The sequence below is a fragment of the Spermophilus citellus genome, assembly GCF_964194105.1.
Source record: "Spermophilus citellus genome assembly, chromosome: 8".
Lineage (NCBI taxonomy): Eukaryota > Metazoa > Chordata > Mammalia > Rodentia > Sciuridae > Spermophilus > Spermophilus citellus.
The window spans coordinates 1,277,771-1,298,169 of NC_138189.1; the positions used below are offsets into that span (position 1 = coordinate 1,277,771).

At 49.8% G+C, this 20,399-nt stretch overlaps 1 protein-coding gene across 5 annotated transcripts in view; it reads left to right on the forward strand.

Annotated features, from left to right (window-relative positions):
* Nucleotides 1-4,683: 4,683 nt before the first annotated feature.
* Nucleotides 4,684-20,399, forward strand: part of NSD2 (nuclear receptor binding SET domain protein 2) — a 79,004-nt gene continuing 63,288 nt past the window's right edge. For 3 of the 5 annotated variants that reach the window (XR_014023329.1, XM_081304581.1, XM_081304582.1), the window contains exon 1: nucleotides 4,684-5,059. The gene's annotated coding sequence lies outside the window, so the exon portion shown is untranslated. The remainder of the gene's footprint in view (nucleotides 5,060-20,399) is intronic. The other 2 variants (XM_081304579.1, XM_081304580.1) reach the window with 1 other exon arrangement.

Here is a 20,399-nt window from a genome sequence, read left to right on the forward strand (position 1 = left end):
AAATCAAACAGCCGGTGGGCCCGGGACCGTGGGGGAGCGGAGAATAGGACCCCGGCGAGGCGGGCCAGCACCAGCAGCACAGATAGACTCGTGGACCGCGCCCAGCCCGGCCTAACCACAAAGCCGGAGGGACCCGGCTGCCCCGTGGGGCCCAGAACCATGGGCGTGGCTACGGCGCGGGCGGGGCCGAGCGGGAGACGAACTCCCAGGGGCGGGGCAGGCTGCGGGCGCCTTTGCTGGCCCCGCGGGTCCCTAACCCTGCTGGCGTCAGCTGATAGGCGGTGCAGGCCTGCCTGGCTTTACCCGGCCCCAGGCCCGCGGGCCGGCTGGGCTCCTACTGCCCACGCCGGCTCCGCGAGCGTTCTGGAAGGACGAGCGCACGCTGCCGTGTGCGGCCTGCCCTCCAGTGGGGACGACTGGCGGGCGAAAGCCTGCGCCCTTGGGGAACCGCTCCTACAGGTCAGCAGGCTTCCTCCCACCAATCTGGGAAGCCCGACGCTGCGCTGTTACTGGCAGCGTTTTACAAACAACCAACCAAGGAGCTGAACGGTGTCTTCCTCCAAAAAGATATGTTCAGGTCCTATCTGTGGTACCTGTGAATCTGACCTTATTTGGAAATAGGGTCTTACCAGATGTCATGGAGTTGAGATGAGGTCATTAGAGTGGGCTCTATGCCAGTGGGACAGTAGTCCTCCTAAGAAGAAAAAACAGAAACAGGCAGAGACACACAGGACTATGTGGGGGTGGGGGTGAAGGGGATGAGGGATAATGACACAAGCCAAGGAAAAAGGAAAGCAGGCGACCGCCAGAACCTGGGAAGAGGCAAGGATCCTCTGCCAAAGCCTCGACAACACCTTGATTTGGGGCATTTAGCCTAGAACTCTCAAAGAGTAACTTTATTTGGTGGCCCTGAGACACCAGTACCGGGGGAACCACCTCTGAAGCATGGGAAGGCGTCAGGAAGGATCTGGAGAAAGTAACATCTCAGATAAGAGATCCTACCACAGGGAGGAGAGAGAAACTCAGCTTGATCCAAGGGAAAACACCCTGTGGAGTGTTGGCTTCCCAAATCTGGGATTCTGCTAGCTTGGGCAGCTTCTTCAAGCAGCAGTCTTGGGGGGAGGTTGTCGTGGCACCCGCCTGTAATCCCAGCAGCTCAGGAGGCTGAGGCAGGAGGATCCCAAGTTCAAAGCCAGTCTCAGCAAAAAGCAAGGTGCTAAGCAACTTAGTGAGACCCTGTCCCTAAATAAAAAATACAAGATAGGGTTGGGGATGTGGCTCAGGGGTTGAGTGCCCCTGAGTTCAATCTCCAGTACCAAATAAATAAATAGAAGCAGCCCTGGGGGTTGGGGTTATGGCTCAGTGGTAGAGTGCTTGCCTAGCATGTGTGAGGTACTGGGTTTGATTCTCAGTACTGCATATAAATGAAAAATAAATAAAGGCCCATTAACAACTAAAGATTTTTTTTTTAAGCAGCAGCTTTGTAGGAGAGATGGGTGCAGCCCCACCCTAGTACTAAACCTTGGTGACAGGTACCTCAGGTCTCTCAGCTGGGACTTGGGTAGGGTGGAGAGAGGACTTCTCAGCCAATTTCAGTCTCAAGGTACCTCTCTTTTGCCCAGTGGGATCCCTGGCCCAGGAGGGCCTTGCAGAGCTACTCACTGGCTGCTGCAGCTGCTGCACCTGAGGGTGGTTCCAGGAGACCCAGTGGTCTCAGTCCTGGGGAGAGGCATGCTTACAACCTGCAGAGTGGAGTGGTCAGGGTTGGGAAGGGGCTGGTAAGAAGGTGGGGCTGGGAGGCCCCTCCAGCCCTTTCTCCTGCAGCTTTCCTGGGTTCTGGGCTTCCCCTCCCCTCTTTCGAGGCAGGGCCACCTGGGGGCACTGGAGGAGGGGCAGCCTGAGCTGCTGGTTTCCACTTGGAAGCCCTCTTTATTTGGCCTGGGATGGAGAAAGGCTGGGGTCAGAGTGCACACATCCCCATGGAAACAGCAATGAGCCTGGCCCCTGGGGGACCCCAGCCCTGGAGGATGGAGAGGCCAAGTGGGGGCTCAGGGACTCTTTTAGTTAAGGGGCCTGAGCCTTGCCTTTGGCAGCAGCTCTCACAGGGAGGTGCAGAGAGATGCTAGCCATGAGACTTTGAGGAGCCTGGAGGTCGAGGTGGCTTTCAGTCTGGGCCACATGGAGCAGTAGGAAAGCAGACTGTCCCTCCTGGATTATAGGCGCTGGGTAGAAGGGTGCTGAGAGCAGGCAGCTGGAGTTCAGTCTTCAAAGAAGTAACAGTCTTGAAGAGACCAAAACCAGGGTCAGCCCAGCTGCTGCTGTCCCTGAGTGCCTTGCCCCACGTAGGGCCTGCCCAGGACTTTAGCTTCTCATTAAGAGCCCTGGCAGGGGCTGGGGATGTGGCTCAAGTGGTAGCGCGCTTGCCTGGCATGCGTATGGCCCGGGTTCGATCCTCAGCACCACATACAAACAAAGATGTTGTCTGCCGAAAACTAAAAAATAAATATTAAAAAATTCAAAAAAAAAAAAAAAAAAAAAAAAAAAGAGCCCTGGCAGCCTGCCTGGGCCTTGCCCTCCAAGAACAGTTTTCCAGTCAGCCTGCAGGGCTCCCCAGTCCTGGTGCCCAGCCTGCTGCCTACACTCTCAGAACTTCCAGCCTACACGAGTGCCCAAATAGGTGACCCGTGGGACAGAATGATTGTCCCAAAATGGAGGAACCCACCTAGGAGCCTAGAGTGTGGGCTCTGCAAGCCCTGCAGATGAGGGCCTCCTTTTCCTAGGACCTCACCCATGGAGTCCTGTATAGGCATTTTTCTTCCTGCCCTCCAGTGCTACAATACCCAGACCAGAGGTGGGTGGATTCGGCCTGTCAGATTCACGGAAGGAGGCTCAGGGAGGCTAATGTTTGGCGGGAAAAGACCAGTCTACCCCAAATAACTTTCTTTAAGAAAATCAAAACATATACTTGCATGTTTTGAATAAATTTGCATATTGATTGCAGTATAATAAATGCAGACTTTTTTTTTTTTTTTGAAATCCAAAGAGCTCTGGTGGCATGTGCTATAGGAATGTAAGAGATGCTGGAGAGGTAGTCAGTTTTGGGGCTTGTGTCCCAGTGAGACAGGTGGATCCAGGGCTAGAGAAGTCACCATTCTCCTCCCCACAACCAGAGGGGTTTGGCCACTGCCCAACTGGGTGCTTCCCAAGGGTTCCTGGTGGTCTGGCAGTGAACATCATGGGGCAGGGCATCTCTGTGGGACTCTACACCTTCCTTGCACAGGATCCAGTAGGCCTCACATGTGGTGTTTGGATGAAAGGTAATCTATTTGGAAGCCCTGGATCAGTCACTGCTGCTGTGGGAAGCATGATGCTTGTGGCTGAGCACAGTGGGGAATCTGTACCTGCAGACCTTGCTGTCTTGCCTTAGTGGTCCTTCCTGGACCTAGGGCTTTATCCTCTTGCCCATCCTTCATGCTTTTTATTGAGGATGCCTGAACTTGGGAGCCTTTTTCTCACCGGATTCAGACCAGGTGCAATTGACTATGAGTATCCCCTATGTTCTGTGGAGTCCTGGAGGCTGTGGAAACAGGACCAGAGCTGGAGCAAGGGGGTCAGCCTGCAGGTGAGTCCTGTGCCACAACACCTTATCTCAACACCAGGGCATGGCTGAGTGCCCGTTTGTATCTGTGTGATGCAGTGGCTCATGTCTAAGGCTTCATGGGAGTTGAGTACTGCAACCTGCACTTTGGACTTGTGTGTATGGGTTGGGGCTGCACAACCTTGTCCACAGGCCCTGCAAATGGCAGACCAAAGAGCCCACGTCTGTTCTCAGACCCTACAGCTACCCACAGCAGCACCAGGAGTCAGGGCCTGGGCACTAGTGGGCCTGCCAGGAAGAGAACTCAGGCTGAATGCTAGCTGCCACAGGCTCCCTCGGACAGGCAGCAGGACCGGGTAAGGGGGACTTCCTCCGTTCCTTTGCTCTTCAGTGCCAGAAGATGCGCCCTAGTTCCTCTGGAGGCGAGGGCGACCCTCTGGAGCCTTGCAAGAGCGCAGGACTTGCTCCAGCAGCTCCTGGAGATAGGGCCCCATCTTTTTGCAGGAGTGTAGGGACCTAACTTCCAAAGAGCCACGGGTCTCTCCTGGGCCTGCCGCCCTTCCAGTGTCTGTAACTTTTTTCACTTCGCCCGGCTCTCGCCCCTGAAAGCACGCGAGTTGGAGTCGCTCCACACCGCTGGGGTTGCATCCAATGCCCACTGGACGCTCCTGTCGCTGCCCCAGCGTCTGGCTTCGTCGTCTCTCCACTCTCCTTGCTCGCCACACCCCGAAGCGCGGGAGCCCTCGCCAGCACCCTTCCTCGGCTCCTGGCCTGAAACCGGCCCGCACCCCGTGGACGCTCAGGGTCGCCCCGAGACCCGCTCCATGTTGTCGCTCAAGGGGCCCCCGCGCAGGACGGGCTAGCAGGACTCTGCCCAGGTCCGTGACTCGCTCGGAGACCGCTGGGCCAAGTCCCCGCACGCCCGTACGTTCCCCCCACGCCCGCGGGCTGGCGCCGCGCGCCCGCCGTCCGCGCCCACGCAGGGCGCCGTGGCCGCGCGCGCGAGGGGCGGCGTGACGTCAGCGCGCCGGACTCGCCGTGGCCGCGGAACAGGCGCCGCCCGCGCGCCGGAGGAGCAGGAGCGGCAGCGGGAGCGGGGCGGGGGCGGGCGCGCGCCCGGCGCCCCACCCGCTCGCGGCCCGTCGTCGGCCCCACCGCGCGCCCCGCCCGCCGCCTCCCGCCGCGCGCGGCCCCGGCGCGGATTTGAAAAGCCCGGTCCGCGGGCGCCGCGAGGCGGCAGCCAATCAGCGGCGCGCACTTTTCCCGCGGCTTCTGGGGGCGGCGGCGGCCCGGCGGCGGCGGCGGCGGGCGGGAGGCGCGGGGGCGGGGTCGGCGCCGCGCGCGAGAGCCTCGGCCTGGCCGCGCTGCGCCCGCCGCCGCCCCCTCGGCCGCCGCTGCCCTCAGCGGCCCTTGCCCGCCGGACCGCGCCGCCGGACGCCGCCGAGGATGCGACGCAGCCAGGTCACTGGGCGGCCGCCAACCGCCAGGCGGGCCGGGCGGCGGGCGGGGAGCGAGGCCGGAGGCCTGGGCGGCGGGCGGGCGGGCGGGCGGCCGGGGCCGGCCCGGGCACAGGCCGAGGCCCGGGCGGGCGCAGGCCGCGGGCGCGGCGGCTAACGGGGCGGCGGGCGCGCGGCCTTGTTGGGCCCGGCGGCCGTGCACCTGTGCCGGCCGGCGGCCGCCTTTGTTCCGCGGCGCTGCGGGCCCGCCGGCCTTTGTGCGGCGCGGGGCGCCGGCCCGGCGACCGCGGTGGGAGGGGCGCGGCGGCGGGGTCGCGCCGGGCGCTTTGTGCGCGGGAGGTCCGGCGGCGGCCGTTGGTCAGCGCGGCGCGCCGGGGCCGCGGCCGCCGGCCCGGCAGGTGGAGGCGCGGTGCCCGGACCCGCCCGTTCGGCCGGCGACCGCGCCCCGGCCCCGGAGAGCGGCAGCCCCGCGGGCGCAGGCGGCGGGCCGGGCCCCGCGCGGCCGGCGGTTCAGAATCCGGTTCGTGGCGAACGCCACTCAGGTTGGGCTGCTGGGGACTGGGCGAGGCGCTGCGCGGACCGGTCACGGCGTCGAGCCTTCTGACATCCCGCCAGAAACAGCCCCGAAAGTGCGTCTGCCGCGACGCCCTGGCCGCTCGGAACGTGCGTCGCCGCGGCCCGGAGGCGGCGGCCGGCGCGGTCAGCCGGGGCGCAGCGCGGCCCGAGTGCCGCAGTCGGCCAGCCGCTCCGGCGCTCCGAGGCCTTGGCTTTTAAAGGAGTTAAATCCCAAGATCGCGCTGCATCGCGTTAGCAGCTGTAAGCTTCTCCGAAGGTTGTCAGCGCGGAGAGCGAGGAGCCATCCCGGTGTGGCGCTGGGACTGGAGCCTCCTGCTTTCCCCCCCGGGGCTTCAAGTGTTCTGGTTCCATAGGTAACGTGAGGAGGGCACCGGTACTCAAAACGCAGCCTCCAGGCGAAAGAAGCCAGTCCTGTGGGCGCAGGAGCCCCCATTCCCCAGGACCTGAGAGTTCAAATCTAAACCGCCGACTGCCGATGCGGAGGACTTATGCCTGATGGTGACTTTGAGTCATTTCCTTTTCTCTCCTTCCATTTTCTCGCTGCCCAACAGCCTTCAGTTTGGTGTGATGGTTGGTGGAGTGAGGACCTAATGCTTGCTTGGGAGTTTCTGTGAAGAGCTCCCATCTGTCTATTCAGTGTGAAAATCCTCCCCTCTTGACTTCCAAATAGGCTGGTCTCTGATTGCAGTGGTAAACGTTCCATTTTAACAGCGCCAGATAAAACTTGGTGAATTTCAAAGGATCATGACAATTCTTGTGTGTGAATAAGAATATCTGGTGTGTTCCTATGTAACATGCAAACTAACAGCAAAAAAATAAGGTAAATGTGACCACTGGGTTTATTTTTATGCAACCAGTATATGTAGGGCTATTAAACCAATGCCAGCTGAAATGTGAGGAACCAGATGAATTTTAAGTCAGAATTGCAGAATGAGTCAGGAATTGGAGACCCTGTGGGTTAGTTAGGAGTGAGCTCAGCCCTCCATCATTTGATGTCCTCTCTTTCTAAGCAGTAGTCAGTCTTGAAAAGATGTACTTACATGGCAGAATGTGAACTAATTAGTTACTTCCTTTTTTTTTTTTTTAAAGCAGTTTTGGCGATTCAGTGTAAAACATGTGAAAGTAGGTGGAATTAGACTGACTTAGTAAGAAGTGCTGGTGAGAGGACAGACAACAGTAATAAATGTGTGCCGTGTGAGCTGTGTGGTTCTTTTTACCAAGTAAGAGTGCATATAGACTGATGTGCTAAGATGGGGTTCAAGTTCATAATTCAAGCTTATTTTGCCCTGGCCTTTCCAGTCCAGTAAAATTACCTAAGTAGTAAATGCTTTAAATACTGAGAATTGAAGATGTAAGTCTTCCCTTCTCCCTTTCTCTGTGGTGCTGGTGAAGGAGACGGGGGCCTGGAGCGTCCCTAGCCCTGGAGATAGATGTGTTCATGTCCATTTATTCTGGTCTGGTGTTTTTTGTTTTTTTTTTTTGAGAACTGGTCAGTCTATAGAAGGTGTATAACTTTGGATAATCATTTTGGTGTCCTCACCTCACTTTCCTCTTTTGCCCCAGATGTGTGGTGTCCTGACTCTAGGCTTTTGTGTGGGCTCCTGCTGGGCATGGACCACTGCTTATCTTTCTTTCTGAGCACAGTACACAGCCTATTAAGAGCCACATGTGACCTTTCTCCCCTTTTTGATGAGCTTTTGGAGATAGGACTCTTGTCATCATCTTGGGCAGCCTGCCTCGGCTGATACCTTCCCATGGCATGCAGTCCATAAAAGCTGAGTATTTAAATGGGCATATGATATAGGGTAGAAAAAAAAAAAACCACAGTACCAGCATTGGACCTGTTTCTTGCTGTCTTTTGTAACTCATGTTGGAGCAGAAAAGGAAGAAGCTGAATGTGGAGAGGACAGGGCTGGTCACTTTGCTTTAACTGGGGAGCAAGATGCATTTGCCAGGCAGGGTGGCTTCCTTTGCTCTTTGTGGCTTACTCAGATGTAAATGGAAATTAGCTATGAAATGTTGCAAGCAGTACCTGCACCGACTTGGAGCAAGCTTTGCTGCTGAACCTCATGCTGTGTTTGTTCTCTGTAGCACTGGACAAGGTAAAAAAGAAAGTATACAAAGTAAAAAATCAAGAGGTGACATGGAAGCCCTGGAGGAGGAGGCTCTGAACTTAAAAACTGACTTGTTTTTCTCTTGGGGAATATTTTTTACATTGAGTATAATTGGGGGAGACTTGTCATTGGCCACCCAGAGACACTCAAGCACTTTATATCTGTTGGTTTCAGTATAGCTTTTTGAGGCCAATTTATTTATTTTATTTTGGTACCAAATATTGAACCCAGGGGCACTCAACCCTTGAGCCACATATCCCCAGCCCTTTTTACTTTGAGACAGGGTCTTGCAGATTACTTAGAGCCTTGCTTTTGCTGAGGCTGGCTTTGAACTCATGATCCTCCTGCCTCAGCCTCCTGGGCCGCTGGGATTACATGCAAGGCTCACACTCTACCACTGAGCCACAACCCCAGCCACCACTGATGAGTTTTCAAAGTATCTTAATTGCTGCAGTGGTTTCATCAAGACACATAAGGATAGAAATTATACTAGTGGATATGTTTTATTTTTATTTATTTATTTATTTATTTTTAAAAAGAGAGAGAGGGAGAGAGAATTTTTTTTTTTTAAAAGAGAGAGTGAGAGAGAGAATTTTTAATATTTATATTTTAGTTCTCGGCGGACACAACATCTTTGTTGGTATGTGGTGCTGAGGATCGAACCAGGCCGCACGCATGCCAGGCGAGCGCGCTACCGCTTGAGCCACATCCCCAGCCCCCGAGAGAGAATTTTTAATATTTATTTTTTAGTATTTGGCGGACACAACATCTTTGTATGTGGTGCTGAGGATCGAACCCGGGCCGCACGCATGCCAGACGAGCGCGCTACCTCTTGAGCCATATCCCCAGCCCCTAGTGGATATGTTTTAAAAACAAGTGATTTCCCCCTCCTTTCTGGAGAGAGCTGGGACCTTTTTAAGTTGACTTAAGTTGAAAGAGTTGATACAAATAAAGTCTGTCATGCTGTTAGGAGGTCTGTATACTTCAGTAAGGATTTCGTGTTTTACACCAGGAAGCATGGTCCTGACCCCTTTTTACTGTCTCAGTCAGTTCCCGACATCCTTCCTTGTCTTCCTAAGACATAGATGTGGTCCTGTGAGTCCCACTTTTCAAGGATCTCTTTGCTCTTTGAGGTCAAGACCTGTCTCTTGCTGGGCTTTTTGGCTTCTGCATTTATTCCACCTTGGCCTGCCTGACCTTTTGCAATGCTTTTCCCCAGGCCTTGCATGATTAGTTTTAGTGTTTTTATCCCATATGCATACCCCTCCCCACAGTGTATACATGGGCTGGGCTTGCTTTTCCTGTTAATCCCTTCAGCCAGGTTTCAGCTTGGGACATACACTAGAAGGCTGCCCCTGCTTTCCTGCCTCTTTGGCAGGCCTTTGTATGCTGTAGCATTTGGGGCTGTCCCCATCTTTGCCCAGACTCTATTCTTGTCTGTCCCAGGCAGACATACTGGCCCCAAGCCCCGTCCTCTTCTGTCTCAGACTACTACAATATGCTGGTCTTTCTGCCTGATGCTCCCCAGATGCTTTTGTGACTTGCTTTTCTTCCTCTTGAGGTCTTTGCCCCAAATCCTTTTCAGGCACCATCCTTGACCAGTAGTGTGAATACTCTGCTGCTGCCTGACACTTTGCTCTGCTGGAGTGTCATCTGCAGAGCACTTCTCTTCTGACATTTCACAAATTGCCTGTCTTTCCTGACTACACGGAGATGTCTGTGAAGGTGGGGATGTTCTCCTTTGGCTTTGGCTGTTTTGTACCCCCAGTGCCTAGAGTGGTGCCTGAATGACTGGCAAGCATTCAGCAACTCTTTGAATGAAGGATCTCTGTCTTTGTGATACTGGGGATGTGAGATGTCTTAGATGTGATAGGAATGAAGTGGTTGATGTGAGCATGTTTTTTCCTGTAGTAAGACTAGAAATGGGAGGGCCATGTGCTGGTGATAAAGTTCAGTGAGGAGGCTTGTGGACCAGTACTAGAATAGAGGACCATGGTTTACCAAGGTACAAGAGGCAGGAATGGGAAGAGGGAGCTGATGCAGCTTTAATGGGACTGGGTCTTGGCAGTATGGAGGGATGAAGAGGAAGAGAGGTGGTCTGGGAAATCCAATATTTACAGTTTGAAAATTGGGTAGTGTTGGCTTGATTTTTGCCTCAGAGTAAACCAGTGAAAGGGAAGGTGGCCTTAGTTTCTGATCTACTTCTGTTCTTTCCAAAAGGAGGCTCTGATCTCACCTGTCTGCCTAAGATGCATCCTGGTGCTCCACTGTGTCTAGAAGAGGAAGCCCTGGATCTGGAACATGCTGTGTGGTCTCTACCTGTCTTTCTGGGGTCTTCTCTGGCCAACCCCTGTGGTTGCCCCAAGATCTGTCAGGCTGCCAGGTGCTCTTGGACGAGCTATGCTCTGTCCTGTGAATCTTTGCAAGTGTTGTCACTTCTTCCTGAGTGGTCTTGTTTTGTGCTGTGTGTTTTTCTGATGGCTCATCCCTTGTCTCTGGGAAGCCTTTCCGCTAGCGTTGCAGACCTGGGCCCTTGGCGCTGTGTGCATTTGTCTTGTGCCCAATTTGTCATGTCATTTTTTTTTATAAATTTATTTTATTTATATATTTATTTGGTGCTGAGGATCGAACCCAGGGCCTTGCACGTGCAAAGTGAACACTGAGCCACAACCCCAGCCCCTTGTCATGCCTTTTTGAATGCCCTCTTATATAGGCAGCATGCTACCCAGGGTCCTACCCTACCTTCTTCTCTAGGTCATGAGTTTTTCAGGGGAGGACTTTCTGAGTTACCTTCAGTGCTTGGATGTAGAAGGCACACAGTGGACAAGTGGAGACAGCTTTTGGGCATTATTTGTTTTTCTAAGGATTTTTATTTCATAAGATTGGGAATTCTTGGGGCTGTGGCTGTGGCTGGCTCAGTGGTAGCGTACTTGCCTGGCATGTGTGAAGCACTAGGTTCAATTCTCAGCACCACATAAATATATAAATAAAGGCCTATCAACAACTAAAAAAATTTAAAAAAAAAGAATGGGAATTCTTAGATTTAAAAAAAATCAAGATGTTAGAAATATTGTATTGCTTTTCTGTATTACTTTCCCTCAAAGATGATGATGGTGGTGATGATTTGGGGATTGAACCCAGGGGTGCTTTACCACTGAGCTATATCCCCAGCCTTTTTTATTTTGAGACAGGGTCTCACTAAGTTGCTGAGGCTGGCTTTGAACTTGTGACCCTCCTGTCTCAGCCTGCCCAGTTGCTAGGATTATAGGAGTGCGCCGTGGCACCTGGCTATCCCCCAAAGATTAGAAGTTGGTGCCATCTGTGTAGAACTTTGCTGTATGCAGCTTTGAGCAGTGAATATTCTTTACTTCCTGTCCCTGGATCTTCACAGCAAGAAACTAAATCTCAGAGGTGTTAAGAAACTGACCCAAAGTCACCAGGCACCATGTGATGGAGAGAGGCTTTCTGCAGAGCTGACTGCTGGTTCTGTACTCTGGGACTTATCATTTCAACATTGTAGTCTGTCCACAGGTAGAAGGGTGGGTCATTATAGTTTTGTACTTCTTTTATTTATTTATAATTTGTAGGTGCTTTTTTTCTTCCCACATTTTTTTATGGGTTCATTACAGTTGTTCATACTGACAGGATTAGTTGTTACTCATTCACACATGCATACAGTGTAACAATATAATTTAGCCAATAGCACTCCTCAACACTTAAGGTTTTGTACTTCCCTGACATTGTTTTACTCACTGAACAGATGGGTGAACATCAACTGTGCAGTGATACAGGACCTGTGTCCTTGGTCCCCCAGAGTTTAGAGACCTGTGAAGGGGGAAACGGGAGAGAGCGGACAAAAATCTTTTAAAAACGTATAAAATAGTCTTGCCAAAACGAAATAACAAAAACAAATCAAGCCTGCATCTGACCACGCTTCCGCATGTAACTAGTGGGGCAGAGGAGTATGCTAACCTACACCACTGGGCTGCCATCAGCAGAACTGTGACCAGCAACCTGTTCCCTTACACAAGGAGGCCGGGTTTGATGAGGGCACCAGCTGATTCAGCATGTCTGGATTATGTGCATCCACGTCTGGCCAGTTAGTTAGAGACATGCTGATGATGCGGAGGGTGCTGAGGGTATGTGGGTTCTACCTATTCTGTCCACCTCCATGTGCATTCAGAATTCCCCTTAACATGTCATGAAAGATCTAGGTGCATGTGGTAGGGAGGTTATGCCTGATGGGGTATCAGGAAAGACTTCCTGTAATATTGGCGCTGGGGCAGAGAGGGGACTTGGGTGTTGGCTCAGTAGAGGTTGGGGTGGGTGTTCAGGTGGAGGGAAGAGCCTGTGCAAAAGCTTTGTGATAGGAGAAGAACCAAGTGGGTGTAGCTGGAGCCGAGGGTGAGGCTGCAGAGGTGCCAGATGTTGTGTGGGGGAGGGTGAGGTAAGTTCTTTTAGACTCTGTTTTTCATTCAAAGAGCAATGTGAGGCCTTTGAAAGGGTGACACAAATCCATGTGCTTTGGAGAGCATATTCCTCACTTTCTCTAGGTATAGGATTTAGACAGACAGCAGTGAGTTCTATCAGGTTAGGGTCTTTCCATTGTTCTTGCTTTGGGTATACCTGACAGGGCTGAACAGCCCTTGTCCCTTTGAAATCTGGTGTAGCCATATGGTGTAGCTTTGGTTGGTGGAAAGTGATATCACGTCAGAGGGGAAAGTCCAAGAGATGTGCCTCTCCATTCCCTGTTTTCCTGTTTCTAACTATGGGAACATGGATGGGTGCCATGAGTAAGAATCGAGTTCTCGGAGATGAGCCAGGCAGCACATAGTTCTGGGCTTGGTACTGTGTCATAGCCTCGTCCTGGGTTTCTCAAGGTCTGGTCTTCAGTCTGACAGTGTGGATCACCTGGAACTTGTTAGAAATGCAGATTCTCTGGTCCTGCCCTAGACTCACTGAGTCGCACGCTCTGGAGTGGGTCCAGCAATCTGGGTTCTAGCAAAAGCCCTTGTGGTTCTGACACCCTCAAGTTGAGAGCACTGGTGGAGGACCTCAGTGGTCGGCTAGCATTGGGACTGTGGTATGGTGAGAAGTGGACAGGCTTAGCTGAAGTGGATTCTGCAGTGAAATTAATAGTGTGTTGTTTTGGGGGCCTGAGAGATATAGGGGAAGTTGTCAGTGGTGACTTCTGAGCCTCTGTCTGACAGAACCAGAGAGATGGAGATGTCGTTCCCTGTCCAGATAAAGTATCTTTTTTGTAAACATTTACATCTGTTTCAGTTTCTGAGCTCAGAAACAAGAAAGAGCCATTATGAAATGAAAACAATTTGTTAACTTGATTTACTCAAATATAAGTTTCTCAGTAAAGCCCACACTGACCCCTTTAAAATTGTACCCCTCTGATTGCCCAGTCTTCTTTGGCTAATTAGACTTTATTGGTGTGATTACCCCATTTGTTTTCCCCCACCGGCCCTTGAGGGAAACTTGCAGGTGGGGCACTTGTCTCTTCAATTCATGTTTGCATCCCCAGGACTGTGCCCTACCTGCAGCCCCATCCCCCCACCCCACCCCAAGATGCGTGTGAGCTCAGGAATCTTGTGACGGATGGATGGTGGCTGGGAGAACCCTCAGGTTCTGGTCAGGTATGCCCTGGATGAGGCTGAGTGCTGGCTGGTGCCTGGGTGGCATTCCTTCCCTGCTTACCCTTTGCTTTGTGTGTTCAAGTTTACACACATGGTATCCTGGCATGGAGGATGAGCTGGCCTGGTGGTGTGGGGAAGCCTGTTCAGCTCCAGGCAGCTCAGTCTTCCTCATGTGGGGGAGCGAGGGGCATTTCAGAGTGGTAGCAGCACCACCCAAAGTGAACACTCAAAAGATGAGGCTTCTGAGAACGGTACATTTGGGTAAATTTGGTTTGCCTCCCTTTTGTTTTATCTGAAATAAATTGTAAACTTTATTTGTAGAAGATGAGCTGGGATTCTGTGTCACATTCATAGTTTATTGGGTTCTTTTTGGTTGAGTTCTGAAATCTGAAAAAAAAAATTCAAGATGTAGCTTCTTACAATTTCTTTGAAACAGGAGTGATTCCTGTTCGTTCATTGTCTACCTGGGAAGACAATGAAGCTAAACTTGAATGTATTTCTCAAGATATCAGGATGTTCTTGGTTGTTGTGAGAACCTCAGTTAATTAATGTGGGAGGCCATCCTCGCATGTGATTTGAGTTACCTCCCTGGCTGGGTGAGAGGCGCTTAGACACATCTTTGTGTCCAGAGCTTTCCCCACCCTTCTCAGGTCCGACAGCTTGTCCATGTGGAGGTGTGTCTGGCCACTACTCCAAAGACCCAATCATCGCACCTGACCTTGGGACACTGCCCCCCTTAATCTTCACTGGATGGGACTTTCCCCAGAGTTTTTTGTTCCCCAATAAAAGTCCACTCCCTGGCGTGTTCTCTCTCTCTCGCTAGCCTCTTCAGTAAACCTTGATACCATTAATAGGTGGCTGGAGGCTGGAGCTAGGAGAAGCCGTCCTGGAGCTGGTTTAAAGGTAATTAGAGCCTGTCTCTTTAATTCAAAATCCCTGAGGATTTCTCACGTAGCTGAACCTTCATTTATGAAGCCTGTGCTGGCCACGGGCTAAAAATTAGTGGATTGAATCAGTGAAGGGCAGTAGCCAGGTGTCCAGTGCCCTTCTCTCAGGCCTCTGCTGTGGGCCCGTGGAGGGGGGCTGTCTGCTGGTTCAGAAGACATAGCAACAAACAAATTATGGGTCATTTTCTTCTCCACTTCCTTTAGGGGCCTGTTCAGAACTTCTGAGGTAGGAAAATCTGTGTCTTGATGGCCCATTACAAGTGAAAATATATTTTAACAGGGTTTTGTTTCAGGAGGAGTCCCAGGTGGCTCTGAAGGCAGAGAAGGATGCTGGAGCGTGGAGGCCTGCCCTGCAGTTCAAGTGAGCTGCTGGCTTCTTGAGGCTGGCCCTGTTCTTGCGATTCCTTCCTCATGGGTTGTCCTTGTCTCACAGTAGTGGCCATTGATATTTCCTCTGGTATCTTGGGAAAGCAGCCTTGTCTTGTGTGCTTCTCTTCCCTCCTATTGCCCAGAGATCCCGGAGGTGCCTCCTCACCTGTGAGCCCTCAGCATAGGATCTAAATTGTGAGTTCTCGCCGAGAGCCCATAGAAGTCTTATTTTCAAGAATGTGCAATTTCCAGACATACCAATATGGCAAAATAGAAAGTATAATTATTATTTTTAATATATATAATCAGTAAATAAGTTTTAGGAAAAATTTTTTTTATGTAGAAAATTAGAGGGGAACTTGGAACTAACCAACCAAAAATCTTTATTCACATTTCTAATTTATCTTTTTCTTTCTTTCTTTTTTTTTTAAGAGAGAGTGAGAGAGAGAGGAGGAGAGAGAGAGAGAAATTTTTTTTTTAATATTTATTTTTTAGTTCTCGGCAGACACAACATCTTTGTTTGTATATGGTGCTGGGGATCAAACCCGGGCCGCATGCATGCCAGGCGAGCGCGCTACCGCTTGAGCCACATCCCCAGCCCCATCTTTTTTTTTTTTTTATACCAGGGATTGAACTTGGGGGCACTTAAGTACTGAGCAACATCCCCAGCCCTATTTTGTATTTGGGTCTTGCTGAGTTGCTTAGAGGTCTCACTAAGTTGCTGAGTCTGGCTTTGAACTCATAATTCTCCTGTCTCAGCCTCCTGAGCCACTGGGTTTACAGATGTGTGCCATTGTGCCTGGCTTCTAATTTATCTTTTTCTTTTTTTTTTTAATATTTAGTTTTTCGTTGCAGTTGGACACAATACTTTTATTTATTTTTATGTAGTGCTGAGGATCAAACCCAGGTCCTTGAACATGCTAGGCGAGCGCTCTACCGCTGAACCACAATCCCAGCCCCTATCTTTTTCTTTATTAAACCAAGACACATACTGAAGAGAAGCTGCTCTGGGAGGTGTATGGTTGAAGGTATGTTCTCTGCCACCTTGATTCACTACTCTTTTAACTGCTGCTTCTGGTATTTATTTACCAGAAAACCCAAACACACACACACACATGAATTTGCTAATTTTGGAACTTTCAAATTTATATATTAAATTCTTTCTGTAGAAATGAGGCTTTAGCTTTCTTACTCCCCACCCCTTGCCTTCCACTTCATTCCATTATTCCCAATATTGTGTTATGAACTTAGTGCTAAAAATACAATGAATTTTTTTTTTTTCAGTTTTGTAGTTTGGACGTGGTTTTCCAGGATTAATATGTCTTCTGTTCTGTCTGGGTATCAGCTCGCTTCCTTTGTGTGTCTGGCTTCTTGATGCTGATGGTTAGTTAGGATTGTCTCTTGGCCCTGACTTTGTGCTCTCCAGTATGGGCCATTCTGTGAACCTGCTTGGGCTTCTCATAGCATGGTTACTGGCTCCAGGAAGGAGGAAGTGAAATTTCAATTTATTTTGTATTTTGCAGTGCTAAGAATGGAACCCTGGGCCTTAAGCATGCTAAATAAGCACTCTTCCAGGGAACTAAATACCAGGCCTGCAGTCCTTTAAAGGCAAGGATGAGAACTGTCATGGCTTTACTCTTGCCATACATGTTTTATTGGTGAAGGCAGAGACTCAAGGGGGCCTTGCCATACTCAGGGTGTATGTGTAATTCAGCTTTTTTTTGTTATGTCCAAAAGACCTGACAAGAACAATGTAGAGGAGGAAAAGTTTATTTTTGCTCACAGTTTTAGAGGTTCAGTCCATGGTCAGTCTACTCCATACCTCTGGGCCCAAGATGTGGCAGAACCTCATGGTGCAACGGTGTGACAGAGGAAAACAGCTCAGGACATGGCAATTGGGAAGCAGAAAGAGCTCAGTTCACCAAGGACAAACTATAAATCTCAAAGGCATAGCTCTAATGGCTTACTTTCTCCATCCACAGTTTGCCTATAGCTACCACCCAGTTAGTCCATCAGTGGATTTATCCACAGATTAGTTCACACCTCTCATAATCTAATCATTCCGTTCTGAAAATTCTTGAATTGCCTCATACATGAGCTTTTGGGGGGATACCTCATATCTAAACCATTACATTTCACCCCTGACCCTTAAAGCTCACCCCCATCTCATACTGTGAAATACACTTAGTCTGTCTCCAGTAATCTTAATAGTTCTGGCATTGCCCCAGATCTTAAGTCCAAAAGCTCATCTGAGACTCAAGGCAAAGTCTTTTAACTGTGAGTAAAAGTCAAAAGCAAGTTATATATATCCAATATAGAAAGGCACAGAGTAAATATTTCTATCCCAGAGGGGAGAAATGGGGGCATAGAAAGAAGGGATGGGATCAAAGCAAGACTGAAATTCAGATAGGTAAATAAGTCCTGTAGCTCTGTGTTCAGCTTCCAGGGCACATGGCATCTAGCACATGGTGGCCCCGCCCCTGTGGTCTTAGTGGTTGCAGCCCACCTGGCCTCTTGGTTTTTTCTCTGCCTGATTCCTGAAGCTTTCCTCAGCAGATGTCCCACAGTATTGGCTTTTTTTTTTTTTTTTTTTTTTGTGGTGCTGGGGATTGAACCCAAAGCCTGTTCATGTGGGGCAAGTACTCTTTTCAACTGAGCTATATCCCAGCCCACTGGCATTTCTTAATCTTGGGGTTCTCTGTTGCAGCTTTAGCTCCCTTCTCATATCTTCATGCATCACCCTCTCAGAGCAGCCTGCAGGGACTCTTTGAACCTACTACATTTTGCCTGGCCCCTCAGTCCTTCTTTTGAAATCTTGATGGAAGCCTCCATGATTCCTAACTCCAGGATACATTCTTGCAGAACCAGCACCATGTGGTTGATAACAAAGTCTGCCACCATCTCAAGCAGTAGCCAAGCTTCTTGGGAACACAGCTGTATCAGCCTCTGAGTGCTAGGGCAGCTGAGTATAGCAGGGTAAAACAACTTCCTAGGCCACCCTATGCAAGCAGAGTGCCCCCATGGTCTCTTCTCAAAGGAATTTTTACTTTTATACCTTTGAGCCTTGGATGAGTGAGGTCTTGCCACACCTGAGGTGCCCTCAAGCCGTCTTTCCTATTGTTTCTGGGTAAAGTCTTTGGCATCTCATTAGTGGCTATCACACTAGTCCTCCCTAACTACCACACATTCCTTAGCCTCAGTTTTACTTGCCCTTTTCTGGGCAGATGTCAAGTTTTTCAACTCTTTCAGCCGTGCTTTCTGCTCCTAGTTATCACAGCAAACTTGGCTAAAAGTTGCCAGCATTGTTCATGCCACCACCTGTATGCTGTGCTGCCTTGAAATTTTCTTTGCTAGATTAATTAGTCCATTGCCTTTACATTCAGCCTCACAGAAAGTATCAGGACATGGGAAAAATGTAGATAACTTCTTTGCCAAATATAACATGAGTGACCTCTAGTCAATTTCCAGTACAGTCCTCGTGAACCCAGTCTTCACTGTCCGTAGTCCTATTGTCATTCTGGTGTTCTGCGCTTCCACCAGAATCACCCATGAAGCTCCACTTAAAACACTCTATAAAGTTTTTCCAGTTTGCATCACTAAACATTTCAGAATTCCTCCCCCAGCAACCAGCTCTAAAGGTTTCTGAACCACATGGTTTGGTCAGTCACAGCATTGACCCCACTCTTGTGTACCAACTTCTATTTTAGTCATCTTTGTGTCACTGTGACCAAATGACCTAACAAGAACAATCGGAGGAGGAAAGATTTATTTGCCTCACAGTTTCAGAGGTTCAGTCCATGGTTGGCCAATTCCATTGCTCTGGGCCAGAGTTGAGGCAGAAAGAGCATCATGGAAGGGCATAGTGAAGGCAGCTCAGAACATGGCAACCAGGAAGCAGAGGGACAAAATAGAAACCCCAAGGGTACACCCTGGTGATCTGCCTCCTCCAGCCAACCTACCTGCCTGCAGTTATCACCCAGTTAATCCATATCAGTGGGTCAATCTGCCTGTTAGGTCATAACTCTCATGATCTAATCATTTTGCCTCTGAATGTCCTGCATTTGTCTCACACTTGGGCTTTTGGGGGCACATCATATCCAAACTGAAATGGTAAGAAATGGGTTTCCTCTTGTACTGGGTAGAGTGGCAAAGACTTCCAGCGACCTATAATTCACTGCACTTTATTGTGATTTTTTGGTTTAAGTGAATGTTTATAAATTGTTGTACAGCCAAACCATATTTGTGATGTGTAATATTTAGTTATATGACTTTTTGTTTTCCTGGTGGCAATAATTTTGCTGTTTGCTTAGTTTCCATGCATCTATTACTAATTCAGCCCCCAATTTTCCAATCTAATGGTATGGTCAGCTACACTAGGTCTGTCAGTTCCATCCTTTCTCAGCGACCTTTCTCCAGGCCTGAACTGGCCTGTGCACAGCTGTCTGGGTTACCTTCTGGGGCAGAGCCTCTGTTCTGGTGTCTTGTGCCCGGTGTGGTTCACCTTTACATCTTGGTGACATACTATCTGGTAGTTATCTTCAAGTGTGTAGCAGGTGACATTATTAAGACCATATGTGGGGGCTGGGGATGTGGCTCAAGTGGTAGTGCGCTCGCCTGGCATGCGTGTGGCCTGGGTTTGATCCTCAGCACCACATACAAACAAAGATGTTGTGTCTGCCGAAAACTAAAAAATAAATATTAAAAAATTAAAAAAAAAAGACCTTATGTGCCCCCAAATTAGCTGTTCTGTGCTTATGCTTGATGGATAGCTTGGCTGGGTATGTGATTCCGGTTGGAAGTAATTTTTTTTCTCAAAAACTTGAAGGCATTTTTTCATCATCTTTTAACTCCCCATGTGCATTTCCTCTTTGAATTGTCTGCTCTTCCGGTTTCTGGTTTTGCTTGTAGCCTATTTGAAGCCCCCTGGAAGGCTAGTGGCCTCTTTTGCATCCATCTGTTGCCACTCACTGACTCTTTCTAACCTCTTGATTATAGGACCTTTGAATTTATTGCTGTTTTAAATTTTCTGTCTTTTTTTCCTGGAACTACTATGACGTGGCTGGTCCACTGGGATATTCTTTAACATTTTCTTTTCCTCCTGTCTTTCCTTCCTACCTCTTGCCTTCATTTTTCTCCTGGTTCCTCCCGACACTTCTCCTTTCCTTTCTCCACTCCCTCCTCTCTCTCCTCCCTTTCCGCTTTCTTTGCCTGCTCTTTTCCTATCTCCCTTATTCCTGCCTTTCTCCTCCTCTTTGGCCAGGATTATAGGAAGTATATATCTGGCTGTCTTTTGTTCCCTTAGCATTTATGTACCGCAGTCTTGGCTGGGCACATCCTACTTGGCAATGGCCCTCAGCATTTATGAATGTTACTGTATAGAGAGTGTTGTTATTTTTAATTATTTTGGAAATATGTTTATATTTTCACCATATTTTTTAAAAAATAGAAATAAAAACTTTAATATGTTCATGTGTTGATGTAAAGTGTGATGTAAAATTCCCTCTGCTGGGCGGGGTATAGCTCAGTGCTAGAGTGTGGGCTTTGCATGTGCTAGTACTGGTTCCCCAGTACTGCAAAACAAAAACGAAAACACAACTCCCCACTGTACTGTTCCTCAGCACCCATTTCACCTCCTGGGAGGCACTGGTGATCCAGAGAAGAACTGAAAGAAAGGTTGTCTTAATGCCAGCTCT